Below are 22,040 nucleotides of genomic sequence, written 5' to 3'. Positions count from 1 at the left end.
ACAATATGTCAGATATTGGATTTCCTGCTGAGGAACTACATAATATTTATTTCAACCTGCTCGAGATCATTTTAGGTTGTTTTGACGTATTATGTTTGCCTCCTTTTGTTTTGGGTTAGGGTTGAATGGTTGTTGATAGAAATTAAAACACCAAATTTTACACCAGCCAAACGTGCTTCATACACAGTTTGTGTAGAAAGACATAACCAAATCTTGACCCTGCATTAATTGATCTTTTGAACCACTAAGAGGCAAGTTGTAACGCAACTTTGACATTGACATTATTGCGCTTTAAAGTTGATATTGTGAAAGTGCATTTTAACACATTTATGGATATGGAACAGCTTTAATATTCATTTGACGTTGTGTTTCTGAGCACATAATAAGTGTATATCTCATACTCTCCTTTTGGCTATTTCTTTCTGTCCACCAGCTCCTGAGGGAAACATCTGGCTGTTTAGCTACTGAATGCTCCACTTTGTTCACCAGTTAGACTCTATCTTTGTCTGTTTGCTGTTTGGCCCCCTATGTTGATTTCTACTAAAAACAGCTGTCTGCTGCTGCTGGAAACAAAGTCGATAAGAACAATTACACTGAGCCAAAAAGTACATTTGCTGGACGTTACCAAAACAACAGGCTGAAAGACACTAAAACGCTATGAGGCAAACTAAAGAGTCAAGTGATTTTCTCTGTGGATTTGTCACTATTAGCAACTCTTTTCACATTACGCTAAGTCATTTGACACATTTTTGATGTAACAATATTGATTGTAGCAGCTTTAATCACTGTGGTATTTTTTTTTCTTTTTAAGAAACACAGAAATGATGTTCTACTGATATGGACATCAGATTAGGAAAGGTGTTGTTTTGGAAGGCAACGACAAACAACACATTTTGTTGTTTAGTTTAGAGGATTTGCTGTGATTGCTGACAAAGAATTTGTTCCCACTGCCTTTTAAAAACAAGCATTGATCAGTTTGAGTGATGGACTGTTGAGCTCTGTGCTGTCTGTTTATGTGCCAATCACAGCAGCTGTCTGAATTGGTTTAAAATCAGGACATCAAGTGGTTGCCAGTGGGATTGGACGAATTAATGCTGACATATGTCTCAGTCATGATATCATCTACCCAATGAAGCCTAGGTCTTCAATGTTAAAACTGTTGTACAGTAAAGACACTTTCATATTGGATTATAACCAAGCAGCAGTATGCTAAAGGCCATAGCTAATACAGAGTACACAATACACACCAGTAACAGTTATTTCTGCTGTAATTTTCCACCTTTTAGCACAATATCCATTCACATTTGTCACAGCTACCAAAGCCCATCCTCGAGGCAGTCCTGTAGCCTCAAAAAGTTCAAAATGTTCCTCCTACAATTTTCACCCCTCAGTGTTATCAGGGCTTTAAACTTAAAACAAACTCTCACTATGCTAAAATCACTTTTTTTCTGAAGCTGCTGTACATATTAGAGGACGCTCTGGTGCCATCGCTCATGACTTTGAGCTTCATCATGTTGTGTTTTTTTTTTATGTTTGGGGAATACAGAGACAAGAAACGGTCAGTGAAAGATAAAAGATTCAAAGATAAGAGCCGGTGCTGAAAAAAAAAATGTCGCATAATGTGGTGGTTTTCATGGTTTTGCATCAGGCTGAGAAAGGGCTCTTAAATATATGGAGAGAGCCGGCTGACTTGTGGGTATTTAATCCCAAAAAGGCAGAAAGGTTGAGTTTGTTCTAATTGCATGGAGCTGGGGAGGGCAGTCATTTACATTCATCAGTGAGCCTCCATTTGTCAGGACTGAGATAAGAAGAGAGAGAGGAGCTGTGGAGGAAGCGAGAGAAAGACTTCTTGGTGCAGAACTGAAGTTTTGTTCTTATATGCACGCCCAGTGATCCTCCAGAATGTACGACATATGGTGCTAATGTGTCCATATAGTCATTTCCATCCAGCAGGTTTTATGCACATTATGATACAGGATTTATAAGAGTTTAAAAAGATACATTGTACATTAGCCCATAGTCATTATTTACATTAACACATAAGATCTATAAATTATACTATATTGTATTATATCAACAGGACATTTAACTTTTAACCTTTTAGTGCTCTCTGGTAAACAAACTGTAATGGTGCCACTATTTTTGTATTAACTCAACCATATTTTTGCCATTTCTGTACTGCAGTTGTTGCTACTTAATTCTACCAATTATCTGCTGAGCTACTGGCAGATATATTGGTCTTGGTTTATTAGTATATAGCGCCAATAAATAGCTTTTAATTAGAGCCCACAATGGACGCTTTTTATCAGAACTGGTAGTATAAAAAGCCGTAGTATACACGCAAGATATTCAAAAAAGGCAAAAGATGTTTTAAAAAAAGTCTTTTGTGTGCTTAAATAAGGTGGGAAAACGTAGTTTTCATTTTATGTTTATTTTAGATTTTGATGTTTTGAAGGGTTTAAAAAATACACATATATCAAACAAATAATATACAGTGCAGGAAGAGGCAGAAAACAGGTGATCTTAACACCTAAATAGTGTTAAGATCACAAGATAACATCCAAAAGCCCAACAGATAAAGAATAGAAGACCAGGAGTATTGTGGTGTGTATAACTACAGCGTTTTTGGTTAATGTCCAGTTGGGTGCCCCCTCACTGTTACTATGGTGACTAAGAAAGAGCACTAAGTTCATGTGCATTAGAAAGAAATTCATTTTTCAAAGCGAAGAAACATGAAATACCTGTTATGCCTTTGTCCAAAGTGAAATTTCTTTCTTGGAAGCATTTGGGGTTCAGTGTGTTGTTCAGGGACACAGAAGAGTTGGGGATTGAACTACCAACCATACAAAATATTGGCCAACCCACTCTATCACCTGAGCTACAAATTGATAGAAATGTTCTTGTCACATCTTGAATATATTTGCATGTAAGCACTTTGATGATTCTCATTTTATTTTGCCAAAATTTTAGAAATGTGTTTTTTGGAATGAAAAAATAACTTGAACATGTGTGTAACTTGTTTTTCTTGGACATGCGTGTTTGTACGCCCAACAGCGATGAACAGCGGGAAGTAGTTTCTGTTGGTGACAGCTGGCGAGTATCTCCAGTATCAAGGACTGACACATCCGGCTCAGTGGTCTTTATCTATGGTGAGAGTGACAGCCGATGAGTGGCACCTTCGCTGCCGCTCGTTCACTCACTCTCCTCTCTAATAAGCCTTGGCCTGATTCTCAACACTCACACTACGCAGCACTCAGACCTCCTGCTGCGGTTTTTACAACAACGTCCGTCAGACATGAGTGTACACTCGAAGCCACGCTTTGCTTAAAAGTGGAAAACATGCATGGTGTGCAGACCTTCCATCATTCGCCTGGACACAGTTACCAGCTGCTGGAGCCGTCAAGCTGTCATTGTGCATTGAGTCTCCAAACTGTCACTGAGACAGCTAAACAATAATAATGACGTAGTTATAAAATTAAATGACTCTACCTCATCATACCTCATGTACTAAATATCAGTGGTTCTCATGCCTGGGGGCAACTTTCTATATTTAGTTCAAGGGATTTGAAATGCAAGCGCACAGAATGCCTGAAATACAGTTACTGTCAGCTACTGCGGAAGTATTCTGACACTAAGTCAGTATGAGGGCCTGTTTGTACATGATGAAGAGGAGATGTGATTTTTTCATATCCATCCAGAGTGATATCTTATCACATAGCACCCTTTGAGTGAGCTGAAGAGTCAGGTTAGCTTGTCGGATGAGTGTGCACCAGGCTGAAGCTGATTATACCAGGGCGAAGGCAAGAGGTGATGTGACACTGCAGCTGTTAGCCCCTGCAGAGTGTTATCGCACGCAGTCCTGTTTATTCAACACACACTGGTGGGGAGTGCCAGACTCGAAATATTCAGCTTTACTGTATGAGGGCTGCCTGTCTCTCCTGTACTCTTCTTGGTTGAGTTCTGTAATTTTCTTTCTGTTCCTGCTGATTCTTCACCGTCTCTCTTCTCTATCTTTATACAACATCTTTCTCGCTCTGCTTTTCTCTCTAATCTCTTTCTCTTTTCCCTTTTTTTCCCCTCTTCTGTTCTGCATCAAAGTAAGCCAACGCTCTACGGCAAGCACCGGCTCAAAGCTTACATTCTCACCCTTCAAAGCCGCTGCTTGTGTATAAGTTAAGAAAAATGAAAATTCATTTTTGCATTTTTGACACGCTGAGAGAAAATGCAGTTGTAACCGGGGAATGATATGGATGTGATTCATCCCCCCTCAGTGACTGAGCGGACACAATACCTGAAAATAATACTGCATTTTCTTTGCCATTATACAGCAGGTGATACAATTTTGTCTTGCCTTACACACAATACTGACAGTTGAACATCAGTTCTGCAGAGCCAGACCTCCTATACATCAAATACTAGAAAATAGGTAGGATCGGATCAATTGGTTGGCAAATTCAAAAGCAGGTGATAAACATCACAGGAAGATTACAAACCTAAATGTGTTGACCGCTGATACATAAGATATGTGACCAAAGAAGACTATTCTCAGTCTCACATCTTTAGAGTCAGCTGATTTATTGAGTGTTTTTAGATTTAAAAAGCCAACCTTAAGTGGAAGTCATTTGTTCCTGTCAGTGAAGGGCCAGCAGCCAGATATACCAAAAAAGTCTAATATATTCTTGCATTAAACTAATATGGATGTTCCAGTCTTTAGTCAATGTGGCCACAGCAAAAATCAGACAACCTACATCATCAAAGAGCAGTTATTATGGATCCTACTACTTGCTTTCTCTGATTGGTTGTCAGAGGCAGATTAAGGCATAATGAGAGCCAATCAAAGACAGATTAGGGCAGGTCATAGGAAGAAAAGCAGTAGGATCCATAACGACACATCCAGGAAACAGAAAAACAGAAAAACGGCCGCAAAAATGTGTGTTGATTAGATTGTCAAATCTTCACATGTTGTTTGTTTACTTACAGAAATGATTAAGTTGATGCATTTCTTTTGGAGAAATGTGTCAGTAACTCAATTCATTGATTCAGTAGAAAATGATTAACTACCTTGATAATCGATTAATAGTTTCAGTCTTTTTTTTAAGTAAAAATGCCTGATATCTTCTGGTTTTAGCTTCCATATGTGAGGATCTGTTTTCCTTTTCTCTGTCATATATATGACAGTAAATCGAATATCTTTGGGTGTTGGACTGTTATTTGGACAAAACCAGCAAATGAAGACATAACCATGGGTGTGAAAATTTCTAATTTCTTTGATGATTGTGAGAAATGTTGAGTTAATTATATTTGATATCCTCTAGCATGCCAGCTTCCACATCAATGGACACAGAAGTTGGATAACATAAAGACAATGTCACTAAATGTGAAAATGTATTCTGCCAGCTAGGGATGATTTGCAGGGTAACATATAACACATAGTATAGAGCTGCAACAACTAATTTGTGGTTTGATAAATGGATTGACAATATATAATAGGCAACTATTATGATAATTGAATTGTTGCTTTAACATTCGGTGGTTCCAGCTTCTTGCTTGGTCAGATTTGATGCTTTTCCTTGGTCACACAATAGTTACACAATAGTAAAGTGAATATCTTTTGGTTCCGACTTCAGGACAAAACATTTCAAGGCTTCACGACGCCTGTGAAAACTTGTAACCAGCATTTTTCATGATTTCCTGACATTTTATAGACAAAACAGTTCAAAGATGAATAGAAATGTGTTGGTTGCAGCCCTGCATACAGTAGTATGTTATTGTGCCTAAGGGGGAGGGTGTGTTAGAGTTCAGGGACGTTTTGTTTCCGATGAAACAGTGACATAACTCCGTCTCAGTTGTTTTGCTGAGACCTCATTATGTTGAATCATCAGCCATCTAACAGAGGAGAAGTTAGAGAGCCCTTTACACATGACTCGCACATGCAGCTCATTAAAGACATGGGCCCCTTACCCCAGTACGTACAGCAAGTAGGACTTTATATACAGTCTAGATCTGTCAACCCAGGTTAACTTGTGTTAGTTATATATAGTCTATAGTGTGTGTGTAGTGTGCGTGTGTGTTTAGATGAGTGGGTGGTCCAAGCCTGCAGACTGTCATGGTCAATGAGACAATATATGGAGAATCTGGCCCCGGCAGCCTCATCTGAGGGAAGTAATTTGAGATGTGAAGTCACAACAAGCCTCAGCACTGAACCTACGCGTACAGTTAACAATATTAGCAAGAAAATGTGTCACGTCTTTTCCCCAAAGGGCCAAACCCATAATTGAGCTACCAACACAATTGGCCTGTAATTGAGCTATTATAATTGACCTCAGGTGTCTGTGCGGATAAATCTGTGTACAGGAATGCGCGCATGTGTGTCTTCTCTCATACGCGTAGTCTTGACGTGTCAGAGCGGATATGTTCTTATATTTGTGTGCATACAGTGCAGTAGAGTGTAAGTAGGTATTTTTTCACACTAATGGCATCTTTAGCAAGACCGTTTCTATGGAAACCCGAGTTGCCACGGAAACACTGCATGTCTCTTTGAATTAGACATGTCTTCCTCCATCCCTCATCCCTCCCTCCTCCGCGTGTCTCTCCTTCACTTTTTGCTTCCTAGTCCTCTTTTTGCTGACTTCCCACTGACTTTGACAGGCCAGCTGCTGTCAGTCAAAAAGTCTTGGCATTGTTAAAGGAGACGCGCTGCACCACAAATGGAGGAAATGGAGGCAAGTCGGATTTGCATCTGTGCTCTCTAAGAAATGAGGGGGGAGGGAATCTTTTTTGGAGGATGTGAGGACTTGGTTTTTAATCAGAAGCAACATATTGAAATAGGAAGGAAATGTTGAATGACATTCAAAAGAGAATGATGACGAGGATGCTGCGAACAGAAGAGCGGGAAGATTGAAGGAGGAAGAGAGGGCTACAAAGACGGAGTGAGAGAGAGAGATAGCTGATGAAAGGGAAGGGGAGAAGTGATTGATTTTTGCTCTCTCTGATGCCTCTGGTATCTGTGTAACCATGCTGCCACACTTATCCAGCCTATCTGATTTAACTGCACGCGCGATAAAAGGAGGAGTGAGGGAGAGATACGTGCATACAGAGATAAAGAGTGTCGGAAAACGAGGGGAGGAAAAGAGCAACAGATTGAGAGAAACACAGAAAGAGACAGAAGAGCTATCGGAGTGGGTGTACAAATGAGAACGTGGAGAAAATCATTCCCCAGGTGCTGATGAATGAATGCCTGAAAGTCGAGGACAATTGAGAGCAGAGAGCAGGAAAATGGAGGGGGTGAGGAGACAGAAAGGGAAGCCGGAGTCAAGATGTGTCAAAGAAAAGCGCGTCATGACTAGGTTTTGAACTGTATGTCTCTCATTGCTCGCCACACTTGACTCCAGCCTGCACTCTCACCCTGTGTGCTTGTTAGAGAGGAAGATGGAATTGTAAAGGCTGTGTGTATGGATGGAGGGAAGAAAGATGGAGGAGAGAGGGAGAGGCAGAGGCAAAGGTAGGAGAGAGGGCAAGCGCACGTTTGGCATGGTTAAAGGCTGACATAAAGCTTACACCTGTAGATCAGCCCAGGAACATGAAGTAATGGAGAGCATTTGTCCTCAGTTCACCTTTACTACCTTAGCTGACACATAAACGTAATTTTATTTTCCAACTTTTGGTCACAGCCAGTCCTCCTTTCAAAATAAAGGCACCAAAACTGCTCTGATAGGTTTAGGAAAAGGTTTAAAATCTCAATGTGCTCAAAGCAGCCTCTACTGGCAGTTTGCCTAACACAGTACTCAAAGCCTGATCACCCTGGTGAAGGTCTCCGACCGTCCCCAACTTCCTCCTAGTGCTGACTTTCTGGCTCTTTAATTTGCGTTAGTCTGTTGTTCCCGTCATTATCGCCCCCTGTTGGTACTGCACCTTCATACACAAATTTTCGTGCCCTGGCGTGCTAAACGTATATCCACACTCGCTGACCTTTAGTAAAAAATAAATCAGTATTTTGTCATATCATCGGGAACATAATTTATGCAAAAATACCCTGAAATATTATGGCGATTTTGTTATTATTATTATTATTTCAGGGCCATATTGTCATTCAGCAAATATCAACTAAATGAATCACTGATATTTCTCCATGCACAATGCACTTAATGCTACCTGGAGGCCAAATCAGGTTTGCACTGCTACAGGTCAATGAATTTGATGGGTCACAGAAAATGTTGTCTGCAGGCTGAGGCAGAGCACTCGTCCCTCTAGATTTATCAAATGCCACGGGTTCGTACTTTCATATGATGGACGGTAGGTAAACATGTAAGCAAGGACTTCTTGTTCCCGTTTTGAGTGTACCTCCACAAATATTGGATTTTTGAGTTGTTTGATTGATTTTGTTTAAGTTTATCAACAGTCTTGTTAACAACTGTGTGGCACGTGTTTATGCCACCATGTTTGTTTTTTTATTTGTACATTCGTGTGATATCAGAAAGAGGCAAAAGAGAGCACAGAGTTTAAATAATCCATGTATATACAAATTGAACCAACTATGTAAACCCAATTACAAAGACAAGACAGGGATTGTGTGTGTGTGTGTGTGTGTGTGTGTGTGTGTGTGTGTGCTTCGTGCAGACTAGCTGACTCATATAATTCCATGTGGGAGTAACTGTTATCCAAACTTTTCACACCAGTAGTTTAGACGTGTTTGATTTTAATAACATCAGACCACTTTGAGAGGATCAAAAGCTGCGTTTCCACCAAAGTACTTTCGGTATAGCATCCTTTAAACCCTACGTAACCCCTGGTAACTGTACCTACATGCCAGATCTGTTTTGTGTTTCCACTGCGGACAGTACTCTTAAATGTAGGTGTGAGGGGGCAGTTGGGAAACAACAGGGGAGACTGGTCTGAAATCATAATAAGCTGCTGCATTTATTAAGCGACACACTGTGACCTGTGCTTACATTACTGCCAGATTAACAACACGAACAAACTGCGAGCCCTTTTCCCTCTGCTCCGCTCACTCTCTCTTGCTCGACCACACAATCTATACACGCAGTGTGGTTATTTCAACAAGGGAACAAGCTTTACTGGGGAAAAGGCTGCAGGCAGCAAGACAGAAGACTGCAGAAAAAGCAGGACGTGAAAATCCTACGTCAGACAGCAGAGCACAAGATGACACTTGCTGTTTGAACTGACCAATCAGTGGGCTACAGTGTTTTCACTCCACCTTTTAGCATCAGATCTGTGTGCTAGGTACCTCAACAGAAGGGTGACAAACAAACAAGATGGTACGAAATGGTTGTTTTGGTATCATTCACACCTTATGACAATGGAAAGCCAAAAATAACCATTCCAAAGTGTAACAAACTGAACTGAACTGACTGATCTGACTACATCCTGGTCTTTTTGACAACCTCACCTTCAATGTGCGAAAGCAGTGAGAAAGAAGTAGAGAATACAGTACACATCTCGTGTGACACTTTCCTTGCAGACATTTTAACTTGTCAGGAAAAGCACAGGTGGCGCTAATAACATCATCGATGGCGTAGTTCCATCATCTGTTCCACTAAACACTCACGCACAATAACAGGGTCCAGGAGTATCTGGGTGCAGTGGTTGATTGTCTCTCTACCAGGAAATAAATCACCATGGTACTGTATCTGGCCTCCTTCGTCGTTCTCAGAGGCCGCTTACCACCCCCATCTCGAGCTGCTGGTTATTAGTTTGTTAGCAGTTACTTTAGCAACAAGTAAAGCTATCTGTCCAGTGTGGCTCAAGGCAGAGCAGCAGAGGGAGAACCAGGAAATATTTTCTCCAGAACTTATGCCCCAGAGTGCAGGATGAGTCATCAACAAAGTTACAATCAATTCAAAATACATCCAGTAAGCTTTTTTTAAACCCTGTTGGGCTAATACTGCTGTATAGGTGAGATATGAAGCAAGACATGTGTGATAAAAACACTTAAACAGCTTCAACTTCAGTTGGTTAGCCGGGTCATGTGGCAGCTGGGGTCAGTTCTAATTGCCGTTTGGATTGGTGGAATCTGGCCCAATCAGCATGCCGAGCTCCCGTGTGGCAGTGATTAATTACCTGCGTTCTCCGCTGTGCTAACGAGCTTAATCAACTCCTCGTGACGGAGCTTTCCATTAACTTGCAGGGTCAAAGGTGATACTAAATTGACTCCCTCTCCACCCACCTCCTCCCCTCATTGTCTTTGTGTTTGGACCGTTTTATTACAAGTTTTCATGGGTTCGTATTTTCACACAATGACTTTTCGTGCTGCTAATAGTTTTAAATTCTCACCTCTCTCTTTTCTTTTCATTGCTTTCAACGGTTTCTTGTCCGTTACTTACCAGCTGCTTTTTGGACTTGATTTCATCTCCGTCTTCATCTGTGCCATTCTGTGTCAGGACAAGGCTGTGGGCTTGACTGACATGATGTGAGTGCTGCGGGAGCGTCAGATGTAACAGTGGGAGATTGAATCAGACAATTAATTGTATCTTCCTCTTGGTGCACACAGTGGCGATAGCGATGGAGTGGTGGAGTGAGCTTGAGGCAAACACTTGTTTCTTGTGCTTTCAGAAGAGTCTTTATGTGTGTGGAGGGGATTGCTGGGCATTGCATGCCTGTGGGTGTATGTGTTTGTATGACAGTGAATGTGTTTGTGAGACAAAGAGATTAATTTGTTCTGATTAGACATTCACTTGATGATTACGTTTCAGTAGCTGGTGGTGCAGAATTGAAAACATGACGGAGTCTTTTAGAGAAGATAACAGAAACCCTCTGGTGCTTTAATGGATTCTGATGTTAAAGCGCCAGCTGTGGCTTCATCACAACTGGCGTACAATGAGAGAAGGAATCGTGATGAGGGAAACAGCAACATTAAACTAATGTGAGCTTCAACAATTAGTCAGTTAGCTAATCAATGAGTGGATCAATAGAGAGCTAATCTGTGTCAGGTTTGATAATCAATTCATCTTTTCTCTTTCTTTAAGCAAAAAATACAAAACATCTCCAGTTCAACTTGTTAAATGTGAATATCTCTCTAGTTTTCTTTGTCTTCTGTGGTAGTGAATTGAATATTGAGCTTTGTACTGTTGGTCAGACAAAAAATGTCACCTTGGGCTCTAGGAAATTGCGATGGACATTTTTCACTATTTTCATGACATGTTTGTAAAAAAAAAAAAAAGATGAATTAATTCATAAGGGAAATGATCAAAAAATGGCCATGAATAAAAGTTGCAGCTCTTTATGTGAGGTCTGTAAGTAATGGTCTGTAAGTTAATGCTGTAAGATACTGAATATCTTAAATATTCCAAATTAATCATGAGTGATTAAAAATCTTTGGTAGTTGTGCTGTTACCAAAATCTCATAGCAGGATGTAGGTCTTCTTTTCATATCCAGATATCGATACGTGTCAGGATAGAGCACATTTTCTGTAAATTTTCTGTAAAAAAACATGGAAAGGCCTATTTCTTATCACAATTTAATTATACACTCAACAAATAAAAGGCATTTGTTAATATTTGATTATTTTTGTCCTTAATTTAGAACTTTTGTGCAAATTTGCAATGAAGCATGTGACAAAATTTTAGCATTAATGTATAAAATAAAAGTAGGAAACACTTTGCGACACAACAAAAATAAACGATAGAGGATAATATGAAAAGAATAGACATTTTTCTATTATCATACATTATATATTGTCATATTGGACAATGTGAGGTATGTTTGCTAGTAGTAAAGGATAAACTACCAGAGCTGCCTGATGTGTGTACCTTTTTAATTGTTTTTCAGCTGCAGTAGTGTGATCGAACAAAAGTACAGGACAGGTGTCCCTTTGACTGCTTCAGCAGGCCTCCAGGAATATTTACTCCTCATAATGTGGAATAAGTAAATGGCAGTATTTAATTAATTATTGATTGAATAATTGGCCTTTTAAGTGACAATTAAAATTTTGAGTTAAAATGAAAAACGTAAATCACAAGGGACTATTATTCCTTGAGTGACGACTGAATGCAGCCGCCTCCTCTGAGTCTGTCAGCAGTGGGCAAACACTGCTCGCTTAGCCAAGTATAAGCCATGTGGCACTCTGCCTTGTTCATTTCCTCAGCCAGTGATTGAGCCTGTTTCTCCCTACTTGGTATGAGATTTGCAGATGATGTCATTCTTGCTAAGTGTCATATCAACTCCATAAATCAGGATAAGTTGACTCATCTCGGCAGCTTGTGAACATGTGGCTCAGCTGCTAGCTGTCAGATAGGTGCTGTGAAACAGATACTGTTACTGGTTGGCTGCTAAACGTTTAAAAGAGTGATTATTTACATTCAAACTAAAAAAGACCTGCCAGAGGTTGTAGTATTAACTACAGTACATAAGAAAGTGTGTTGAACAGCATGTTGAAGGTCTTGCTTTTCTCATCAGTGGAGCTAAAAAATCCTCCTCTGCTGTTGCTGATAGCAGAAAACAAACCATGTTTTATCTCCCATGACACCTTCTATCAGCAGCATGCATTCATATAACCAACTTTGCAAATATGTTGATGGCCGTCAGCATCATTAGGCAAACAAAATGCTGTTTTTAACCAAGAACAGCTCCCTCCAGGGAACTGTTGCAGTGAGCCTACTATATAAGTAGCTATTGGACATAATTTGCATGATTTGATTTGTGAGCTTGACTCACCAGGTGGGGAGAAGGCGAGAAAAAGCTGCCTTCCAGTCAGTACTGAGCGAAACAACCTATAATTACATGAATAGGTCTTACTTACGCTTTCCAAGCCATCGTTGTAAAAACAAGCGGAAATATAAAATGCATATCTTCAGTTTAACAACAGTATTAAAAGGCTTTAATGTTCCTTAAAATGTTTTATGGGTATTTTCTAGATTATATATTGTATCTATCCTATTGTGCCTTACTGACATGACAAAGTCAAACAGGCAGGGCACTAGAAATAATGTCAGAAAATCATTTCCAGTAATAACTTGTTCCTAATTTTCCCCGAACTCACATTTAGAATCAGACCTTGAGAACTCTGCTGGAGCTATTTCTGTTGCGTACACTGGTACAAGCTTGTTTCAAATCTCGCTTTCCCTTCTCTGGAGGTATATAGCAATATGTGTGCGTGAGTGTGTGAGTTATGTGTGTGTGTGCTGCCAGGTTTTCATATCTGTACATTTGAAATTATAAAATCTGTGTGAATATATTAGGTTTTTTTATTTTTTTATCAACATCCCTGTACAAGCATTTGCTTTGTGTGTGTGTGTATCCTCATCCTAGAAATCTCTTTGACAGTTAATTACGACAGAGAGGTTCAGGTTGTGTCCTGGGACGACTGGATGAACCATTGGCTTGTTTTTCTCACGTGAAAAGTGGCTTTTGGTACTTATATTGAGTAGCTCAAACTGTTTGGAAGTAAACACACACTGTCAAATGCAGCAAAGATGTTTCTGCTTCACAAAATCGCTTGTTTGTTTGTGAAGGTCACCTTCACTGGCGAAGGGTGGTGTTAACACTGCCAACAAGGCTGACATAGGCCGACCACAGCTGGAATCACATGTGAACATTTTTAAGGACACTCAGGGATATTTTCAGCATTTTTTGTGGCGACAGAAACTTTTAAATAAAAAAAATTTAAGCCAAACCACAATGATTTCCTAACCCTAACCCTAAGTGGTTCTTGTGCCTAAACCTAACCAGAGCATCTGTGAATTGAATGCAGTTAGCTAACATTTGTACAGTTCATTGGGTTTTTCGTTTACGTGTGAAAGAAATTATGAGATTTTAAAGAAATTAGGAGCTGAATTACTTGACAAAAAACACAATTACATCATTTTCTTCCTCTCACATCTAAATGCTGCTTCTGTATCTTGACCCTGATGTATCAGAAATAGTCAAGCTGCACTAATTAAGACAAAACAAAGAACATCGGCTACAATTATGCTACAAATGTCAACCCATTGAATAAATGTGTTTATTGCTGGGTTAAAGACATTTTTTATGTTTACACACACAACAAAATTAACAAATAGCATCCTATTATCGTCACTATTGCCCATCTAGTAAAAGAGAACAGAAATGATATTAGTTTTAAACTTAGACTTTTATCGTATATGTTAATAGTATTTAAAAACAATCTTCAATGATAGTAAGACAAGACATGCTCTTTCTAGTCTGTCTTTGTCGTTGCTCATCATATTTTATGATCTCAAATTCAGCCTTGTATCCAGACGACGTCCCAGTATAGAAAGCCATGCCATCATCATCGCTCCACTGGCTGCTGTGGGAGTGAATCACATTTCAGCGCTTCTGAAATCATTTCCTTTCACAAAAATAGCAAGAGTAATTCAATCAGAGTATTATGGGATGTTTAAAATGAAGTGTACTGAATGAAGCCTGGGAAGGGGCCGTCGAAACAGGGTCATTGATAATTAAACAGCCGAATATGAGATTAATTAACACAGTGTGTGTGTTTGATTAGAAATATGATGATGAAGCACGTTGGGGCTCAAACTGTGGAGGATTGACAGCGACAGTGGCGGCGCCCAGACTGCGAGCAGAAGAGATAGACGGAGAGAGGAAGATGAAAGGTGGAGAAAGACGAGTGTGATGAAGTGGAAAAAGCTGAGTGTTGGGAACGATGTGTACGCTGCTACTTTTGTGTGTGTTTTCTTGTGTGTGTGTGTGTGTGTGTGTTTCTGAGGCCCTGTCTCTGTGAGTTCTGAGGGTTTGCCTGTTTTCTCAAGCGAGGCTCCTTTCTATCTCTCTCAGCCTTAACTGCCCCCCCCCGACCCTCTCTCTCTCTCTCTCTCTCTCCCTGTTCCTCTCTCGCTCCGTCTCTCTACCCTCCAATCCTCTCCCACCAGGGCTTGTTGAGCAGTGGGCCGATATGTCGCTGTTCCTCTGCAAATCTAATTGGAGACAGGCTTTCATTGGCATGACATGGAGATGAGTTGCCAAATCCTTTCAGCCCTCCTGCTTGAGGCTCGCTCCCCTCAGCTCTCGTACAGTACCGCGCACTGACGCAGCAGCTGCAGCCACAGAGGCAGTACGGATCCGGAGAAGTGTCTGCGGCAATCTGAGCAAAATCAAACGCACCCAGCGCTCACTGTCTTAATGGGTTTAAATCATGCAACAGCCGCCGACGGTTCACTGGCAGACATGTTTCATTTAAACCTGACAATGAGAGGGAGAGACGGCAGCACTGTGGGGATCAGTCTGTGAAAAAAAAAAGAAAAAGAAAACTTCCTGTTTTATTTACACAGATGAGTGTGTGCATTAACTTACAGTGCAATTCCTCCAGTGAGTTCACTGAGAGTGTGGAGTCTCTGTCTTAACAGAAGGTTATACTCGCATGTTCGGCTGCACTACAGTACCTCCGGGAGCGGGAATGAGACAGAGGTTTGTGTTACTAAGCTAGCTCTCTGGTGCCATATCTGCACAAAGGTTGAATAAAGCCTCCCAAATGATTCACTCCTCCACCAGCCTTTTTTTAGGGGAGGGGGAGAGGGAGGGGGAGGGCTAATTCACACAGCTAACTGTTGCAGATTCAGTGCCACTACACCTAGACTATTTTCGGATTTCTGTGCTGAGGCTGAAACACCAAAGCAGTGTTTGATGTGACTCAGGATGAGAAAGGAAGAGGGGGAAGATGCAAGAGGGGAAGTGTGATGTGTGATATAAAGAAACAGAGACTAATCTGAAAATTATACATCAGGTGGTCATGACATGAAGGAGAAAAACTGGATAAAAGGTGATTTGAAGGTACATTAGTGGAAAATTAGACTCTCTTTTAAACCTGTGATACAAATTTACACATTTAATTTTAATTAAAATGCTCAAGATACAACTCTTTGTGGGATTTTGCTGTACTCTACTGTGAGCACCCAACCAATTCCCCTCTTAATTCCTACATGCTACATGCTTGTTGACAGTCGTTTGTATTTCAGGACCTGAGAATAACACTCAAGAATCCTCTTTCCAATCCAACCTTGAGCCAGAATTGCTTTAACAGTTAGCTTACGTTTGTGTTGCTTTAATTGTCCACCTTAATGCATGTGCACTGGCTTACCTCACCTTTCTGTTTTCTCTATGCCAGCAACTTTACCTGCTTTTTTCATCAGCAGTAAGTTTTATCAAGTTGCCCAAGAAACACACCACGCGTTCATTTTTTTCACCTGCAGTTCTGCTTGCAACCTACAACAGTAGGTGCAGCTTAAAGCGTTTGGTCAGTAACCCTTTTTTTTCTTCCCCCCGCTCATGCAGCTCCTGCTCATGAACGCGGAGAGAGCAGGATCCTCCTGATTACAGCAGTAGCGTAACAGGGAAAGCTACCAATTCCAGCACTGCGGATGACGGCTTATACTACCAAACAGACCAAGCGTTAAAACACAGTTGAAGAAAATAAAAAAAGAAGAGGGCTGCCTTGAAAAAAAGAAAGGAGACGTGCAAGTGTGGTGATGTAGCGAGGAGAAAGGGGATCGCTTACTACAAAAGGGAAGTTAGCTTAAACAGTTAACAGGAGGGAGGTAATACCAGATGTGTTGTTGTTTGATTGACAGTAGACGGGAGAGGAGGAGTGAGGGTAGATTATTTGCTAGTTAATCAATCACGGATGGTGTTGTTCTCTCAGACAGATACAAAGATTTAAGTATAATAGAAGTATAAAATGTTAAAATTAGTTGCAAAACAGACTTGAGTGGCAAGTATATGTGTGGGAAACACTGAAAGTTTGACCAGGCAGCAACAAAGGAGGATAGGGGGTTAACAAACATTTGGTTGACATAGAGATGTGGGAGTCATTCCTCAGAGAAAAGTAATTGTTTGACTGTCTTGTTTTATAAATGTTAGTTAGGTCTCGGACATAATCTTAAATACCTGACACCAAAAGGTTTTGAAGTGGACAAAGACACCTTCAACACATCCAAGTCTGTCTTTTGTTGAGATATATTTTTAAAAAGCAAATTTTTACATCACAGCTAGAGGGACACGTTCATACCCGTCCAACCTGTATTCATTTTTAACACTTTCCAACAAATCTGACTGCACAAATGACAAAATGTGAGCCGCCTCACAGGCAGTAACTTGCAACTTATAGAAGGGAGACACGGGCCTGAATATTGGGTGGCAGACCAGTTTGTTGAGCTCATGGTTGAGTTGCATTTGATGTGAAACGACAGGCAAGAGAGCAAACAGGCAGGGAGGGGGGCGGCTCCAGTAATGACACACACAGACTGCGCCCTGCAGGACACTTCACACCTCTGTGTTATGTACTAATGGAGCTGCAGGACATTATGTAAAAGCATAGGACAAAGTGGAATAGATACGGCTAGAGTGAGTAAAGGGGGGTCAGGAGAAAGACAGAGGGAGAAAAAAATGACGCTAATACGATGTGAGTAAAGGACAGAAATTAAATAGGGGTGATTAGGATATGAAAGAGAAAGTAGAATGAGATGATGATTAGCTGTAATCTAAGAAGGAGAGAATAAAGTAAGCAGTGCCCTCACGATCCCTCTGAATGGCAGGTTTTGGTCTCACAAGTGATTACACCTCTCTGAGCCCACTTTTAGAAAGAAAGAATCAAGAGAGAGCGATACCGAGACAAAGAGGGAGTTTAGGGCATTCGAAGGAGAAATGGATACTGAGTGAGCAAGTAAGTGAGAGGAAATGGAAAAAGCACGATCCAGAACAGCGGAGTAATTCAGTGATGGAAAAGAGAGGTGGTATCTGCACAGTAATGTCAAGCTGAGGAAAGTCAGTTCACCCAAAACAAAAAAGATATTTTATACCAAATTATCTCTACTGGTGCAGATAGTTTCGGCAGACATGTTTTGTAAAGGTTTTCAGATATCTGTCTCTGAGATTACTGAGATGTTAATTCCACTACAGGAAAGACTTGATGTCCTCTGCAAATAGGTGGAAAAAATGTGCATATATCAGTATGAGCAGTCGGGCAAAATCAGTTGGAAAATATTGGACATCTGCAAAAATCCAATTTGGTGCATTCTGATCCTGCTTTGTCTGGATAAGTCTATTTTATTCATTCAGATAATTGTCCAATTATACATGCAGGTCAAAGTGCTGTATTAAAGTCTGTCCTTCACTGACAGGAATACAACACTGGTGGAGGAATGCTAAATGATTTAAGTAGTCAATTTTAAGCTTATTGAATTTAAGAATACAGCTTATGAAATAACCACTTGTCAGACTGATTGTATACGTGGATGGATGATCGTAGTACATGTATGTGTATGAATGCAGGTGAACATGAAATTACAAACATGTACAGAGTGTACCAGTGCATGCAAGTGTAAGTTTGTCTTCAGGGTACACCATTCACCTCCATTGTAGAGTGGAGGCCGAAAAAAGAGGAGAGGTAGAGGAGAAATATGTTTAGTCTTTAAAGCAGCCATTCCTTAACTTAAGACTGACACAGCCCAGCTCTGTGCCCCAGTCAAATAATCTTGCCCTCCTGCTAGAAATGTTTCCTGCAATGCGATCTACAGACCATAACCTGCAGTGCTAGGTTAGGTGGTGGCACACATATTAATGGGAAACTTCAATTTAATATAAATGACCTGTTGTGGCCCACTTGCAGTACCTTCGCAGCTCATACTTTGGGAATCCCTGCTTTAAAGGATAAGGATGCTGTTTATTTATTTATTTATTTTTGGGGATTTTTCAAACTTTCAACAAATCCCATGAGAGGAGCAAACTCAGCACTATCAGTCCACAGTTCAATTCTTTTCAATCTAGCAACCATTTCTGTGTAGGACTGGATATGTCAAACCATTTCAATACCAATACCTTCACTTCGAAACCGGTTCCTGAATGTTACTTTTTCCGATACCAATTTTAAGATTACAGATTTAAAGATTACATTACAACTACATGTGGTGAGGCTCGTCTCTGGGCATAACCTAATGTTTTTTCTGCCTGCTTCGAGACAGCCAATCACCAGCATTATTAGATCTTAACATAACAAGCATGCTGCATGCTTATTGGCTAACTGACGCTGATGAGATTAACTCTTTAGGGACTGGACTTTCGTATCAAATGACAAGACATTTTTCAATACTTGATAGTATCGAAGCAGTTCGGTCGGTGCCATTAAAGTACCGAAGTTCGATACCCAGCCCTAAGTTTGTGGCACCCATCCACAAATCTTTAAAAACGACTCATGAATGCTGGACTCATTTGTCAGGAGAGGCCCAGTAATTTCCCTAAACAGTTTTTAGCAGATGTTATTTGGACAGCAGTAGAAAAAAACCTTTGCTGGGGAGTATTTACAGCAACATCATAGCGTATGCAGGATCAACCCAAAATAAACTACGTTGGCCATGTTCATCGTAATGAAAGAACTTGTCAGCCAGTGACAGTGTGTGGCTCACTGATGTATTTTTACAACAATGGTGCTCAATCAGATTTGGCTTCACAAACCAAATTGAGAGAGGGATCAGCTAATTATTAGTTTTGGTTTTCAGTAAGAAAAATAAAGAATAGCTCCAGCTTCATCCTGTGAAGACAGGGGGAGGCTTCTGTGTGGTGAACAGATGTAAGGATGGATAGCGAACATGGTTAAAGGATGACTTGATCCACAGATGGAATCATAATGTCAGGGTAAATTACGTGTAGCACTCATCTTACAATTCACTTTAAACGCTGCATGTCGAGGCTGAAATGTTCAAACAATGATGGATTTTGATGGAAGTAAGAGGTTAGAGGTGAATGGTGCATTAGCTGTTGTTCATGCATGAGAATACCTTCATTACCTTCCTGAAGAGAGCGAAGTGTATTTACTGTCAGCGTAGATAAAACATCAGATTTCAGCCAGCGCACACACACATACACTCGCCTTCCCCCTCATTTCCACCACTGCCAATCCCTCCACCATCACTTGACTCTATGGTGTTATTACCTCATTACAGTGAAAAGTAGGCAACAGATCATTTCTGCCCCTCTGGGTAAAATAGTGGAGGAAGGGGGAGATGGGCTTTGATGTAGAGTGGAGGTAGCGCACCTAACTGGAGGGGTGCTCAGCCTCCTGCATGACTAACATGTATGACTGATTACACACGTGGATGGATACACGTATGTGTGTAAATGCACATGAACATGAAATTGCAAATATACAGACTGTAGTAGGGCATGCAAGTGTAAGCGGGTCTTCGGGGCACGAGTAACAATCAATGAAGGGTAAAAACACACATTTTTAATTTTATAGCTCAAGACAAGTGATGCGAGTGAGAGATAATTGATGTAAAAGCAATGTAGTCGTCACTACCGATGCGGTGATGTGTGGAAGGTCCTTGACGTCACCTAGATTTTAATCACATTCTTTGTCTAAATTGCAGACTAATACTCTAAATTAAAGCCCCGGGGACAAATAAAGTTTTTTGAATTTGAATTTGAATTTGAAGAGTTGGTAAATAGCAAAGGTAAAAGGATAGATTAGGAGATTGATACCACTGTCATGTCTTTGTATTAAGTAAAGACTCTTAGCCTACTAGGTACATGTTGTACCTTGTTTGTTTGACCCCAACATGACAATTTGGCATGGTACGATGTGAACATTTCATATCACAGTTATCATGGTATTATCCCAATAATCATCAAAATATTTGTAAAACTTTTTAAAAAATTGCAAAATTGCATATATTAGTATCACTTTAACCTTACATTTAGCTGGGAAACAAACATTTTTTTTGCATCACCTTTTAGAGTTCAGTAAAAGTATCTTAAATAATGAATCGTAAATCATAAGGTCTTCCTGCAGAAATAAAGGACAAATAAACGGTGGTAACCTCATCTCCCTGTTGTTTTTTAGTCTGGAATCTGTGGTATTTACACACATCCGATTTTACTTATTTTTGTGGGGGATACAATGTGCAAGCTGAGCCTTCAGCCATGATGACAGGCTTAGGCAATTCAAAATAAATCAGGAACCCAATATAGGACTGTACGTTATCGAGCTAGATGGCTTTTTCAAGTCATTCATGTGAGGATATTCACGATTATCTCGATAATGAAAATTCACCATGGCAAAAAAATCTTTTATTGTCCCATTCTGAATGACAATGACCATAACAATTAGTGATTTCACAGCCTTGTAACAATATCATGCAGACTTATTTACACATTATAGATGGTTTAAATGGGTAAGCTTTAACGGTGTCATTTCACTGCAGGGATAGCAATGACGGTCGTTCCACCACCACTTTGGTCAAGAGTAAAATGTCTCACCAGCTGTTAAGTGGATTGATGCACGGCATCCATGCTCCCCATAGGATGAATCCTAATAACTGTGGTGCTCTTCTGAATGTGCTAAATAGCAAATATTGCATACTGATACTCAAAACTAAGATAGTGATTGATTAGCATTGTCATCAGTTTTAAACATGTTAGCATGCTGACGTCAGTATTTCACTCAAACAGTCTGTACCTGTCTCCATGAGAGTGGTGTCCATCTTATCATTTGACTGTTTTCATATTTTCCACAGTGTTGTTCTGGTCCTTAAATCTAAACGTTAACTTGACTTCTTTGAAGACCATGAAACAGTTAACCAGCAGCCAGTGTTTAAGTATGACCCAACACCTCCAGTCATCTCACTCACCATTCAACAGTGTATTTCACTCTTGGACACACAGAGGACCCATGACTTGATGCTGTTCTCATTAAAGTCCCTCTGCCATGTTGCCTCCGGTCACTGACATTCTTGAATAATACATCTTGACTTCTGTGTCCTGATGAGTTGCTTGGCAGTTTTACATGAGTGAGTGACCTTGACTTATCCATGGCACCAGACATCAGGCTCCTGAAGCTCCAAGAGTTATTCTTACGTTGTCATTTCCTCGTCACTCCTTGGAGAAAACTGTTTTGACAGAGATCTGTCCACACGTTTGCAACCCGCATTAATTATAATAGAACCAGTTGGCATCTTACCTGTTAAATGTGCAAACATAGCTGTAACAAGGCTTCTTGATAATGAATGACTCACCTCAACCGTGTTTGAATATTCACAACCCTCGTTTGACTTGGCAAAGAAGTAAATGTCTC

At 40.3% G+C, this 22,040-nt stretch overlaps 1 protein-coding gene across 10 annotated transcripts in view; it reads left to right on the top strand.

Moving 5' to 3' along the window:
- grin2bb (glutamate receptor, ionotropic, N-methyl D-aspartate 2B-b) overlaps positions 1 to 22,040 on the top strand; it is a 104,167-nt gene that overhangs the window by 38,613 nt on the left and 43,514 nt on the right. The gene's annotated exons all lie outside the window — the stretch shown is intronic.

The sequence above is a fragment of the Pagrus pagrus genome (genome assembly GCF_965226575.1).
Source record: "Pagrus pagrus genome assembly, chromosome: 2".
Lineage (NCBI taxonomy): Eukaryota > Metazoa > Chordata > Actinopteri > Spariformes > Sparidae > Pagrus > Pagrus pagrus.
This window is presented reverse-complemented; position numbering and strand designations above follow the sequence as displayed.